This window comes from Ranitomeya imitator, chromosome 1, assembly GCF_032444005.1.
Source record: "Ranitomeya imitator isolate aRanImi1 chromosome 1, aRanImi1.pri, whole genome shotgun sequence".
NCBI lineage: Eukaryota > Metazoa > Chordata > Amphibia > Anura > Dendrobatidae > Ranitomeya > Ranitomeya imitator.
In genome coordinates this window covers 941,300,495-941,312,832 of record NC_091282.1, presented here as the reverse complement: position 1 = coordinate 941,312,832, position 12,338 = coordinate 941,300,495, and positions in this window count along the sequence as shown.

Sequence of the window (12,338 nt, the reverse complement as noted above, 5' to 3'; positions counted from 1 at the left end):
CATTGGCGAGTCTCAAGACGATATACGCGTACAATCGCAGCATGTGTTCATGATGAAATTGATCCACAAACTTTTTTTTACTCCATTTTATGTTGCATGGGTTCATGTGTCTAATTTTCAAACATGGAAGCTATAATCATGGAAGGACAGATGTCTAATTACAGTATGTTTTCATCCTGTATGTTTAGACTATGTGCACACATTGTGGATTCGTGTGCGGCTTTTTCTGCACTGTTTTTGCAAAATCCGCAGGTAAAACACTGTGGATTTCACCTGTGGTTTTACACCTGCGGATTCCTTTTATGGAACAGGTGTAAAATGCTGCGGAATCTGCACAAAGAATTGACATGCTGTGGAAAATACAACGCAGCGTTTCCGCGCGGTATTTTCCGCACCATGGGCAACAGCAGATTTGGTTTTCCATAGGTTTACATGGTACTGTAAACCTGATGGAACACTGCTGCAGAATCGCAGCCAAATCCACAACGGGTGCACATAGCCTTTCAGGTTCTTACCCTGCTTTCTTCACAGACTGCACAGCTCTTCGGTTCATAAAATGGATACTAGTGGAGAAGAATGTGACCAAACCTGATAAGTAGCCTTCTCCAACTGAAAATAAACTTCGTACTCACAGTATATTTCAATCAGAGGAGGCAGATGCACAGGTCTGGTCTCATTCTCCTCCATCATCTGCCATTTTATGAACAGGAGCTCTGTGCAGACAAGAGCAGAAGGAGAACCTGTAACAATTATGTGGCACATATTTTGGATAAAATCGAAAACCACTTTAAATGATAAAGAAACAGATTCTAAATTAATTATAACAAATCCAGCCTTAAAATACAGTGCAAGTATGGATTTCCTAACATATTTCTGAAAAATGCCCCTTACGTGTATTGTATAGCACATATGAGGCTATAGCACAGTAGACAACATTTCAAAATGTGGCTGCAATTGCTCCCAGAGGTTAGACCCAAACCTGCAATCTAGAAAAGCTCAGGAAGAGGGAAAAAAGCAGCTCTCCCAAGAATAGTTTCAGCTCCTCCACAGAGCCATTTTCAAATCACACATTGCCTTCCATTAGTCATAGGCTTTCATGCTTACAAAAAAAATGGACTTGTGATATACATTTATATTGGTCACTGGTCAGCAATTGCAACAGTGGCTGCCAGCAGCGGATTTTGATGACGTGAGTACCTGAGTGCATTCAGCGTGGCAGAACATTTCTCAGACAACCATTAATAACCTCATTTATAACACATCAAGGCGTATATTTCTCCACCAGGGGTTAATACTCGATGCAGAATAAATCAAAATATTTTGAAAAATTTGTTTTCATTAATGGCATATCATTAACATGGCTATCCATAACTCCATGAGTTTTCCTTCTTGGTGTGGCAGTTTCAATGGTGAAGAATATATGGTGGATGCCTCTGCATGAAATAGCAAACAGACTGCACTATTCCATACAACAGAAGAAAAAAAGCACACTGACCAACCGTGGGTATATGGCAAACAGACACAGCAACATTGTGTGAGTGTACCCCTATTTGTACAAAAATTAGACTGTTGGAGTTGTCGCTGGAAGAATCCCTTGCAGGCACGTCAAAGAGCAATGACATGAGTTGCAGATACAAGTGCCAAGGGCTGTTGCAACAAGGGGGAGAGATCGGAATCCAGTAAAGCAACAAGTGACATTTGCACATAGAGTGTACATGGCATGAAGACAAACAAGGGGGAGGACAGAAGCTACTATTGAAAAACCTTTTTCAATATTGTGCAAATTTTCCCTTTAATTCCTGGACCAGCAGATTTTTACGTTATTGCACTTTTGCTTTTTTTTCCTCACCATTTTCCAAGAGCCATAACTTTTTTCTTAATTTTCCATTGACACCCATATGAGGGCTTGATTTTTGTTTTTGCTGGGTGAGTTTTGGCTTTGGCTGACATGTAGAAATTGTGAAAATAAGCAATAGCAATTGTTTTTTGGGCTTCGTTTTTATTGCAATCGTGCTGTAAAAATAATCTGCAAAAAGGTGATGTGATCCAGTGATGTAGGCTGTAAATCTTGTTAGATAAAATATTGAGCCATTTAAAGCAAACACATTTCAGCACGTGGCGGCACAGTACAGTACTGTTGCTGTTCCTACCTTGCTCTGCCCTGACCGTACGAGGCTCCGATTCACATTGGGAACTATGCACCCTCAACAGATGAGCTGACTATTATATTTTTCCTGTAAAAAATAATCTGCTAGGATGATTCTACAGGTCAATATGACTACCCTGACATTAATATTGAATATCATTTTTTTTTTTATTTAAGTAGTGAAAAAAATTGGGAAATTTGAAATAAAAAAACTAAAATGGAAAATGTAATTTTGCGTTGAATGTGACATTTTGGTTGCTTTTATTGTGTTTTTGCAGGCAATTATGGAGACCAAAATTGTAAATTCTGACATTTTTAATCCCTTTTCTCATTTTAATGTCCATTTTATGGGATAAATATTATATATTATGAGTTTTTGTAAATACACATGCAGCAATACTAAATTTGTATTCTTTTTTTATTTGTACATCTCGCTATTTACATTTGGGGAAGATGGAGTGATTTAAACTTTGATATTTAATTTTTTTTATTTGCATATTGCACTACTGATTTTTTTTCTCATTTTTAATGAGTCCCATTTGGATAATTGAACCTGTGATCTCTTGATGACCTATGCATAACACTGCATTGTGCAAACATACTGACCATTTAGGTATTAAACCAAATGAAATCAAGAAGTGTCTTTTACTTTTTAATTAAATAATAACCTTTATTTACATCTATAAAAACAATACATACAACAATAAAATGATGCTTCTACACCAGTGACAATTAATTCTGAAAGGTCAGTTAAGGAATGTGCATGCTATTAGAAAAGGCTGCGATTTGGGAATGACACAAAACTCTACTGCTCATGCACTTGTCATGTATTACTTATCAACAGTGTAACGGATGTAAGAAAAGTAATTTTACACAGGTTATTTATACATGAATCTGTTGTCCTAGGTCATACTTCTATCTCTGCACAGCAAAAGGCACTTAACAAAACGGAGGTATTAACATATATGAAGTGTTGTTATATTAAAATTGTAGCACAAACATGCAAATGCATGGCAAATCCACAATGCATATGGATTCACTCCTCCACTCTACGATTATACCAACCTCATGCACGTGTGCTACAAGCTCCACTGCACAAGTAAGTCAATAGCTGGGTTCAATACCACAGAATCACATTGCCAATCAGCGATAATACCGAGGAACTCAATGCATTAAATCAAACCCAATCAATACATATTACCTTAATAGCTACACAACTCTCCAAATGTAGTGTCTCATGACACGCTGGACCTGCTATTGCCCGACGCGCGTTTCGCGTTGTGCTTCTTCCAAGGGGCCCCTTGGACATACAACGTACATACAGCATACAGTACAGACCAAATGTTTGGACATGCCTTCTCATTTAAAGATTTTTCTGTATTTTCAAGACTATGAAAATTGTACATTCACACTGAAGGCATCAAAACGCTGAATTAACGCAGAAAAATCTTCAAATGAGAAGGTGTCCAAACTTTTGGTCTGTACTGTACATATAGACATACAGTACATATATACAGACAGTACATACATATAGACATACAACATACATATAGACATACAACATATACAGACAGTACATACATATAGACATACAGCGTACATAAACATACAGTACGTATATACAGACAGTACATACATACAACATACATAAACATACATACAGACAGTACATACATATAGACATACAGTACATACATAAAGTACATACCAATCACCTTGATCCCGAAGCCCTTGCTCACCTGTAAAAAAAAATATTAAAATAATAAGCAAACAATATACTCCCTGATCCGCAGTTATCCAATTAATACGAGTGTCCCACGACGATCTCCAATGGAGAGCTGCCGCATCAGCTGTTTTTACCGCTCTCCAGGGGTATTGGCAATGCAATGACGGAAGGTATCCTTCACTGTATTCCTCCGCCGCTGTGAGAAATAGTCCCTACTCTCACTTGTGGCACTGCTGTGTGGGAAAATTCCCACGCAGCTTTGCTATAAAGTGAGACCAATGAACTCCGGTAACCTCAGTTATGCACTGCAGGAGCCGTTGTCTCCTGTCAGTGTGTCACTGGAGGCCTATAGAGCAGTGACATCACCAGGTGTCACTGTTCTATAGGAGTGATGGTCGAGGGACATTCATTAATAATTGGACTATAGCGGAAAGGTAGTATACTTTTTTTTATTATTTTTAATTTTTTGCAGGCGATTGAGTATGGTAAGTATGGTGGAATTAAGAATATTAAAATTCTTTTCAGGCTGTGTCTTTTTTTTTTTAAACTCTTTCACTACTATAGGATTAATAATGGGTATGTGTCTTATTGACACCTCTCCATTATTAACCAGGCTTAATGTCACCTTACAATAGCAAGGTGACATTAACCTCTTATTACAAACAAACAAGATTCCGAACTGAGCGGCACCAGGTAACTAGCAATCTTCAGAGGCTATAGAACATATGGGACCGGCTTTCCATCAGACTTAAAAACACAACAATTGATGCATCCAAGGGCGGTGCTCTAGATATAGCAGAACAATAGAGTTACACACTATGTAAGCATAAAAGATGTGGCACTCACCCCAAGATTGCTGAAAAACAAGGTCCTGGACCAGTGGAAGCACATTTGTGGGAAACAGCCGTCGTCCGTTCTCCTGTCCCCGCACCCCTCACTTTTACCTGCCGCCTCTCCACAGATGTCTAATGCCGCATAAAGCGAAATAAAGGACATTGTTTTTCAGCAATCTTGGGGTGAGTGCCACATCTTTTATGCTTAACCTCTTATTACCCCATATCCCACCGCTACAGGGGAGTGGGAAGAGAGAGGCTGAGTGCCAGAATTGGCACATCTTAGAGATGCGCCATTTCTGGGGCAGCTGCGGGCTGGTATTTGTAGCCGAGAGGGGCCAATGTCCATGGCCTCTCTCTAGGCTATGAATATCAGCTGGCAGCTGTCTGTGTAGTCTTTCTGGCTATAAAATATACGGGGACCCCACGTCATATTTTTGGGGAGTTCCCATATGTTAATAGTAAAGGCTATGTAGACTGCTGCGGGCTGATATTCACAGCCTGGGAAGGGGCCATGGGTGTTACCCCCTTCCCAGGCTACAAATATTGGCCCCCGGCTGTTGGCTTTCCCCCTCTGGCGCAGAAAATTGCGCGGGAGCCCACAACATTTTTTATTCATTTTTTTTAAACTGAAACATATTTTTCATTAACCCCTTTCTGCCAGCTGACGGAATAGTACGTCAGCTGGCAGTATCTCCCGCTTTGAGGTGGGCTCTGGCGGTGAGCCCACGTCAAAGCCACAACATGTCAGCTGTTTTCAATGAAAAAAATAATTAACCTGATCGCTAAAAGGCGTAGCGAGAAAAAAATATCAAATGCCAAAGTTGTTTCTTTGGTCGCCGCGACATTGCATTAAAATGCAATAACGGGCGATATAAAGAACGTATCTGCACAAAAGTTGTATCATTAAAATCGTCAGCTCGGCACACAAAAAAATTAGCCCTCACCGAACACCAGATCACGAAAAATGGAGACGCTACGGGTATCGGAAAATGGCGTAATTATTTTATTTTTCTTTTAGCGAAGTTTGGAATTTTTTTTCACCACTTAGATAAAATATAGCCTAGACATGTTTGGTGTCTATGAACTCGTAATGACCTGGAGATTCATAATGGCAGTTTTAGCATTTAGTGAACCCAGCAAAAAAAGCCAAGCAAAAAACAAGTATAGAATTGCACTTTTTTTGCAATTTCATCGCACTTTGAATTTTTTTCCCGTTTTCTGTTACACGAAATGGTAAAACCAATGGTATCATTCAGAATTACAACTTGTCCCGTTATGGCTCTGGAAAGAAGGGCAGCAAAAAACGAAAATGAAAAAAGCTCCAGGGGTGAAGGGGTTAAGAAACATGGATATGGACATATCTATGGAAATAGATAAAGATAGATATATAGATAGATATATCTCTGTATGTATCTATCTATCCATCCCATATCTATCTAATATCTATCTATCTATCTATCTATCTATCTATCTATCTATGTGTAATGGAGTGTGGATTGGACAAATGTAAAAGAGGAGGTTGGACAGAAATGACATCACAAAACTTTTTGAAGAGAGGAGGGAGGGGTTTGGGTGTGTTTTAGAGTGGGTGTGCTAGGTTCGGGCTTACAGGCCAGTGCAATGCATCATGGAACTTGTAGTATTAGAGCACAATAAGTCAGGAGAAAGGACATTGTCGATTAACCCCATGAGAGCTGGATCCAGCACTGACGATGTGCTGCTACAGAATGATAAAAGGTAATATTGCTGAAATAAACACAGTGGATGTTTTCAGTGGCACATAATAGCAAGATTTATGAAGAGAAAAAAAAGTTTATAGTAGTGGACAACTTCTTTAATGTCTATAGTCTCTGGTCAACTCTTCAAACTATATTTTCACTGAAACGCTGGAGAATTTCAGAGAAAAACATACCTGGTTCCCAGGGCTGGACTGGCAATTCTGGCAAATGCCAGAAGGGCCTGTCTCGTCATGGGCTCACTTCAGGGCCGGACTGGGACTAAAATTCAGCCCTGGCATTTGAAGTTACACAGGCCCACTTGTCACATGGTGACTGTATAATATCTTTGTAAACTTGTAGGCAGGGCCGGTTTTAGGCCAAGTGGGGCCCTAGGCAAAGTTTAAAATGGGGCCCCAAATGCTAACATATTGCACATCACACAAAAGCATTTCGGTTGTACTTACAAGCGCTGAGTTCAGGCCGCTAAATGAGTTTGATCGACAATACTGAAGTTGTTCAACACTTGTTTCCCGGCCTCCTTCCACCAGCTGAGGAATAATGATGGGACAGAACGATCACTAACAGATCTCTAACAGATCACCATACAGTATCATGTGATCAGCAGCACATCTACAGTTTATGCTGGCGATGTGCTGCTGAGAACAATGATTTTTGTTCTGGCAAAAACAATCTGAATATGCAGCATTTTACTTGTTTAGTAAAATACACCCCATAGTCCTCCATATATTATAATGTGCACCACAGTCCTCCATATAGTATAATACACTCCCTATAGTCCTCCATATATTAAAATACACTGCTCAGGCCTCCACATAGTATATTACACTCCTCATAGTCCTTCATACAGCATAATACACTCCTCATAGTGCTCTATATAGGATAATGCTCTGCCATAGACATCCATGTAGTACAATTCACTTCCCATAGTATAATGCACCCCATAGTTCTTAATATAGTACAACGTATTCCCCATAGTCCTCAATACAGTATAATGCAGCCACCACCCTATAGAGTATAATGCAGCCACCCCAGAGTATAATGTAACCTCCAAAGAATATAATGCAGCCCCCCATAGAGTATGATGCAATCACTCCTCATAGAATATAAATATAATACAGCCCTCCATAGAATATAATGTAGCCCCGAATAGAATAGAATACAGCCCACCTCCCCATAGAATATAATGCAGCCTCATCAAAGAGTATGATGCAATCATCCCTCATAAAATCTAATACAGCCCCCATAGAATATAATACAGCCCACCTCCCCATAATATATAATGTAGCCCCCCATAGAATATAATGCAGCCCCCCATAGTATATAAGACAGCCTCCCCCATAGAATAGAATATACCCCCATAGTATATAACACAGCCTCCCCCATAGAATAGAATATACCCCTGCAATAGTATATAACACAGCCACATAGTATATAACACGGCCTCCCCCATAGAAAATAATATACCTCCCATAGTATATATCAAAGCCCGCATATAATATAGCACAACTTGCATAGTATATAGCACAGCCTGCATATTATAGCACAGCCCGCGTAGTAGTATACAGCACAGCCCGTGTAGTAGTATACAGCACAGCCCGCGTAGTAGTATATACAGCACAGCCCGTGTAGTAGTATATACAGCACAGCCTGCGTAGTAGTATATACAGCACAGCCCGCGTAGTAGTATATACAGCACAGCCTGCGTAGTAGTATACACAGCACAGCCCACACAGTAGTATATACACAGCACAGCCCACACAGTGGTATATACACAGCACAGCCCACACAGTGCTATATACACAGCACAGCCCACACAGTGGTATATACACAGCACAGCCCACACAGTGGTATGTACACAGCACAGCCCACACAGTGGTATATACACAGCACAGCCCACACAGTGGTATATACACAGCACAGCCCACACAGTGGTATATACACAGCACAGCCCACACAGTGGTATATACACAGCACAGCCCACACAGTGGTATATACAGCACAGCCCACACAGTGGTATATACACAGCACAGCCCACACAGTGGTATATACAGCACAACCCACATCTCATCCCCCTGAAAATGGCTCCACAGTCCAGTTAAAAAAAAAAAAAACACACTCTCCTCACCTCTCCTCTTGCCCTCGCTCCTGTCTCGGCGGCTGCAGTCTGCCCGGGACACAGCAGGTGCGCGATGATATGACGTCATCGCACACCTGCAGTGTCAGAGGCAGAGCGGGGAATGATGGGAGAGGGAGCGTCAGCGGACGCTCTCTCCTCCATCATTGCATTGAACTATACCGGCGTCATAGACGCCGGTATAGTTGAATGCGGTGGCGGCACTGGCGGGGGGAGGGGTGGAAAGAGTGCAGCGGCCCACTACTGGCACCGGCCCTTCTGGCATTTGACAGAAGTGCCCGATGGCCAGTCCGGCCCTGGCTGACTTGTCTGCTACGTTGTTAGCAGAATCTGTGTTCTCAAGCCACTCATACTGTTAAGAGTTGTGATGGAGCGCAAAGTCGCTGACTCAGTCACTTACCCCTGAAGGCCTCGGGTATCATTAGAAATATTGGTCTTGTAGGAAATCTTGCTTTCCTCCATCCATGGTAATATTAGTAGTATATTCCCATGTGGTACTTGGGGACGGGGACAACATGGGCCTGTGTGATTTCAAATGCCAGGGCTTAATTTCAGCCCCAGTCCGTACCTGCTGGTTCCAGTCGGACAGCCAGGCCTCTTATTCATGTTGCCTCTGGTTTGACCAGTGACAAGATCCTTTTAACTTTTCAGTTACTGAATAAAGCAAAGAATAAAAAAAAAATTATGCAAAGGTATAGTTAGCCTCTAAGCAAATCATATTAAGAAAAAATTCTAGGACAAACTTTTGATAAACCCAATAAAAAGGATCCATCTTCCTGTATGCATGTGATTTGCCTAAGAACAGTGGAACACATTTGTATAATGAGTCATAGCCCTTTCACACACATTCTAAAAGTTTGTGTTATTGAGATAAGCATAAGTGAAATACTTAGGACGGCTGCTGTTTTTCAACCTCTTCTTTCATCACAAATAGAAATTTTCCATTGCCGTTAAAAAGGTTTGTGCAGAGGTCAAAAGATTTTATTTCACTTTGGAAAAAAATACATTTTTTGTTCTATTTAGGTTGAAAAATGCTTTGTGCTATGTGTTCTGTCATACACAAACTATTCATGGGATACTGAGTGTTTGGACTAATAATAATTAGTGGGTTGATAACAGGGGCAGACTGCCAGGACTATGCCTGTTCAATGTGTGATCTAGAGGGTGGGCCATGTATATGGATACACCTAAATAAAATGGGAATGGTTGGTGATATCAACTTCCTGTTTGTAGCACATTAGTATATGGGAGGGGAAAACATTTCAAGATGGGTGGTGACCATGGCGGCCATTTTGAAGTCAGCCATTTTGGATCCAACTTTATTTTTTCCAATGGGAAGAGGGTCATGTGACACATCAAGCTTATTGAGAATAATATATACCGATAGGTATATGTGTTAACTCTACAAGTAGGGTGATAATTACAATTATTACTACACTATAGATACATTAGTACAGTGGTCTGCATCGGACCACCCAATTGGTATCTCCTTCCCAGTTTCAATGTTGGTCCTAAGGACCCTTTCCTCAAGCATGGTATCATTTTTATAGTTTAGAATCTTTAATTAACCCGACAGCTTTGGCACTTTTACTGTCGTGATACCAGCAGCTGAGGATTGTCCCCCTGGGGTTTTTTAGCGCCAGTGCACATACCCTAGTACTTCTTCTATTTTTAATACAAGTTTTTGTGACTTCTATTTTATACCAGCAACCAATTGGTGCTAAAGATATAAAGGCTGTATAGACATGAGATGATGTCTGGATGTATGTAAAACAGTATATTACATTGATGGCGAACCTTTTAGAGACCGAGTGCCCAAACTGCAATCTAAAACCCACTTATTTATCACAAAGTGCCAACATGACAATTTAACCTGAATACTGAGGTTTAAGATTAGAAAAACAACTCCTACATTAGCGCCATATAGCGTCTATACTATAGAATAACAAAGAATGATGACCCCATCACAGTGTAATTTTCCAAAGGTAAACCCCACACAGCTCTCCATACAGTATAATGTGCACAAAATGTCCTCCATACAGTGTAATGGGCCTCACATAGTGCTCTATACAGTATAACGGGGCCCTGCATTGCCTTCCATATAGAATTATGGCCCCACATAGTGCTTGATACAGTATTATGGCCCAACATGTTGCTCCATTCTGTATAATGGCCCCACATAGTGCTCAACACTGTATAATGGCCACACATGATGCTCCATACTGTAAAATGGAAGCAGATGATGATCCATACTGTATAATGGCCCCACGTGATGCTCCATACTGTATAATGGCCACGCATGATGCTCCATACTGTATAATGGCCACATATAGTGCTCCATACTGTATAATGGCCACATATGATGCTGCATACTCTTTAATGGCCACACATAGTGCCCCGTACTGTATAAGGGTCACACATGATGCTCCATACTGTATAACGGCCACACATCGTGCTCCATACTGTATAATGGCCCCAAATGATACTTTATACGGTATAATGGCCACACATGATGCTCCATACTGTATAATGGACCCACATGATGCCCCATACTGTATAATGGCCACACAAAGTGCCCCATACTGTATAATGACCACACATGATGCTGCATACTGTTTAATGGTCACACAAAGTGCTCCATACTATATAATGGCCACACATGATGCTTCATACTGTATGATGGACCTACATGATGCTCCATACTGTATAATGGCCACACAAAGTGCCCCATACTGTATAATGGCCACACATGATGCTGCATACTGTTTAATGGCCACACATAGTGCTCCATACTGTATAATGACCCTACATAGTTCTTCATACAGTATAAATTGCCCCATTTAGTGCTTCATACAGTATAATGGCCCCACATGATGCCCCATATTTTATAGTGGCTACACATAGTGCTGCATACTGTGTAATGGCCCCACGGGATGCGGCATACAGTATTATGGCCCCACGGGATGCTGCATACAGTATTATGGCCCCATGTGATGCTGCACACAGTATAATGGCCCCATGTAGCGCTGCATACAGTATAATGACCCAACATGGTGCTACATACAGTATAATGGCCCCACATGATGTTGCATACAGTATAATGGCCTCACATTAAAAAAAAAAAAACTACTCACCTCTGCCCGTTCGAATGCTGATCTGGTCTCTTCATCTATAAGTCTTACCTGTGGGCACGCACGCCATCTCGGCAATAGTGCCGCCACAACTCTTCTCAGCCTGCATGAGATCCCCATCCTCAGGACATGCGCAGACTGATAGAATGACGTGCAACCTGATGGGTGAGTTAAGAGCAGAGGAGAGTGGCCGTGGCACTAGTGATGAGGGATGAGCGCTAGTGCTGAGGAGATGGCACGCATGCCATAGGTTCACCACCACTGGTATATTACATACCAGTCATACACTAATCTATGTACTAATGTCCTATACTATGAGCACATGCCTACAGTGTCGTATGCACTGGACTGATCACACCTGGACCTGGCTGCAGACCTCACAATATAATGTATGGAATTATATATGATATATAATGTTCTGAAGACAGGCTCAGGAGAAGTCAGTGTAGGTTGTCTCTACGGTGCCTTCTCTCTTTTTCCTTTACCAAGATAGCCCCAGTCTCCATGGGCTCAGGTACAGGTGTAGTGTCACACGAGTACAAGGGAGTCTCTTGTTGCATCACTCCTCTAGCACAGAGTCTCTGATCCATACGGATCACCTGCATCATGGCATCCTCCAGGGTATC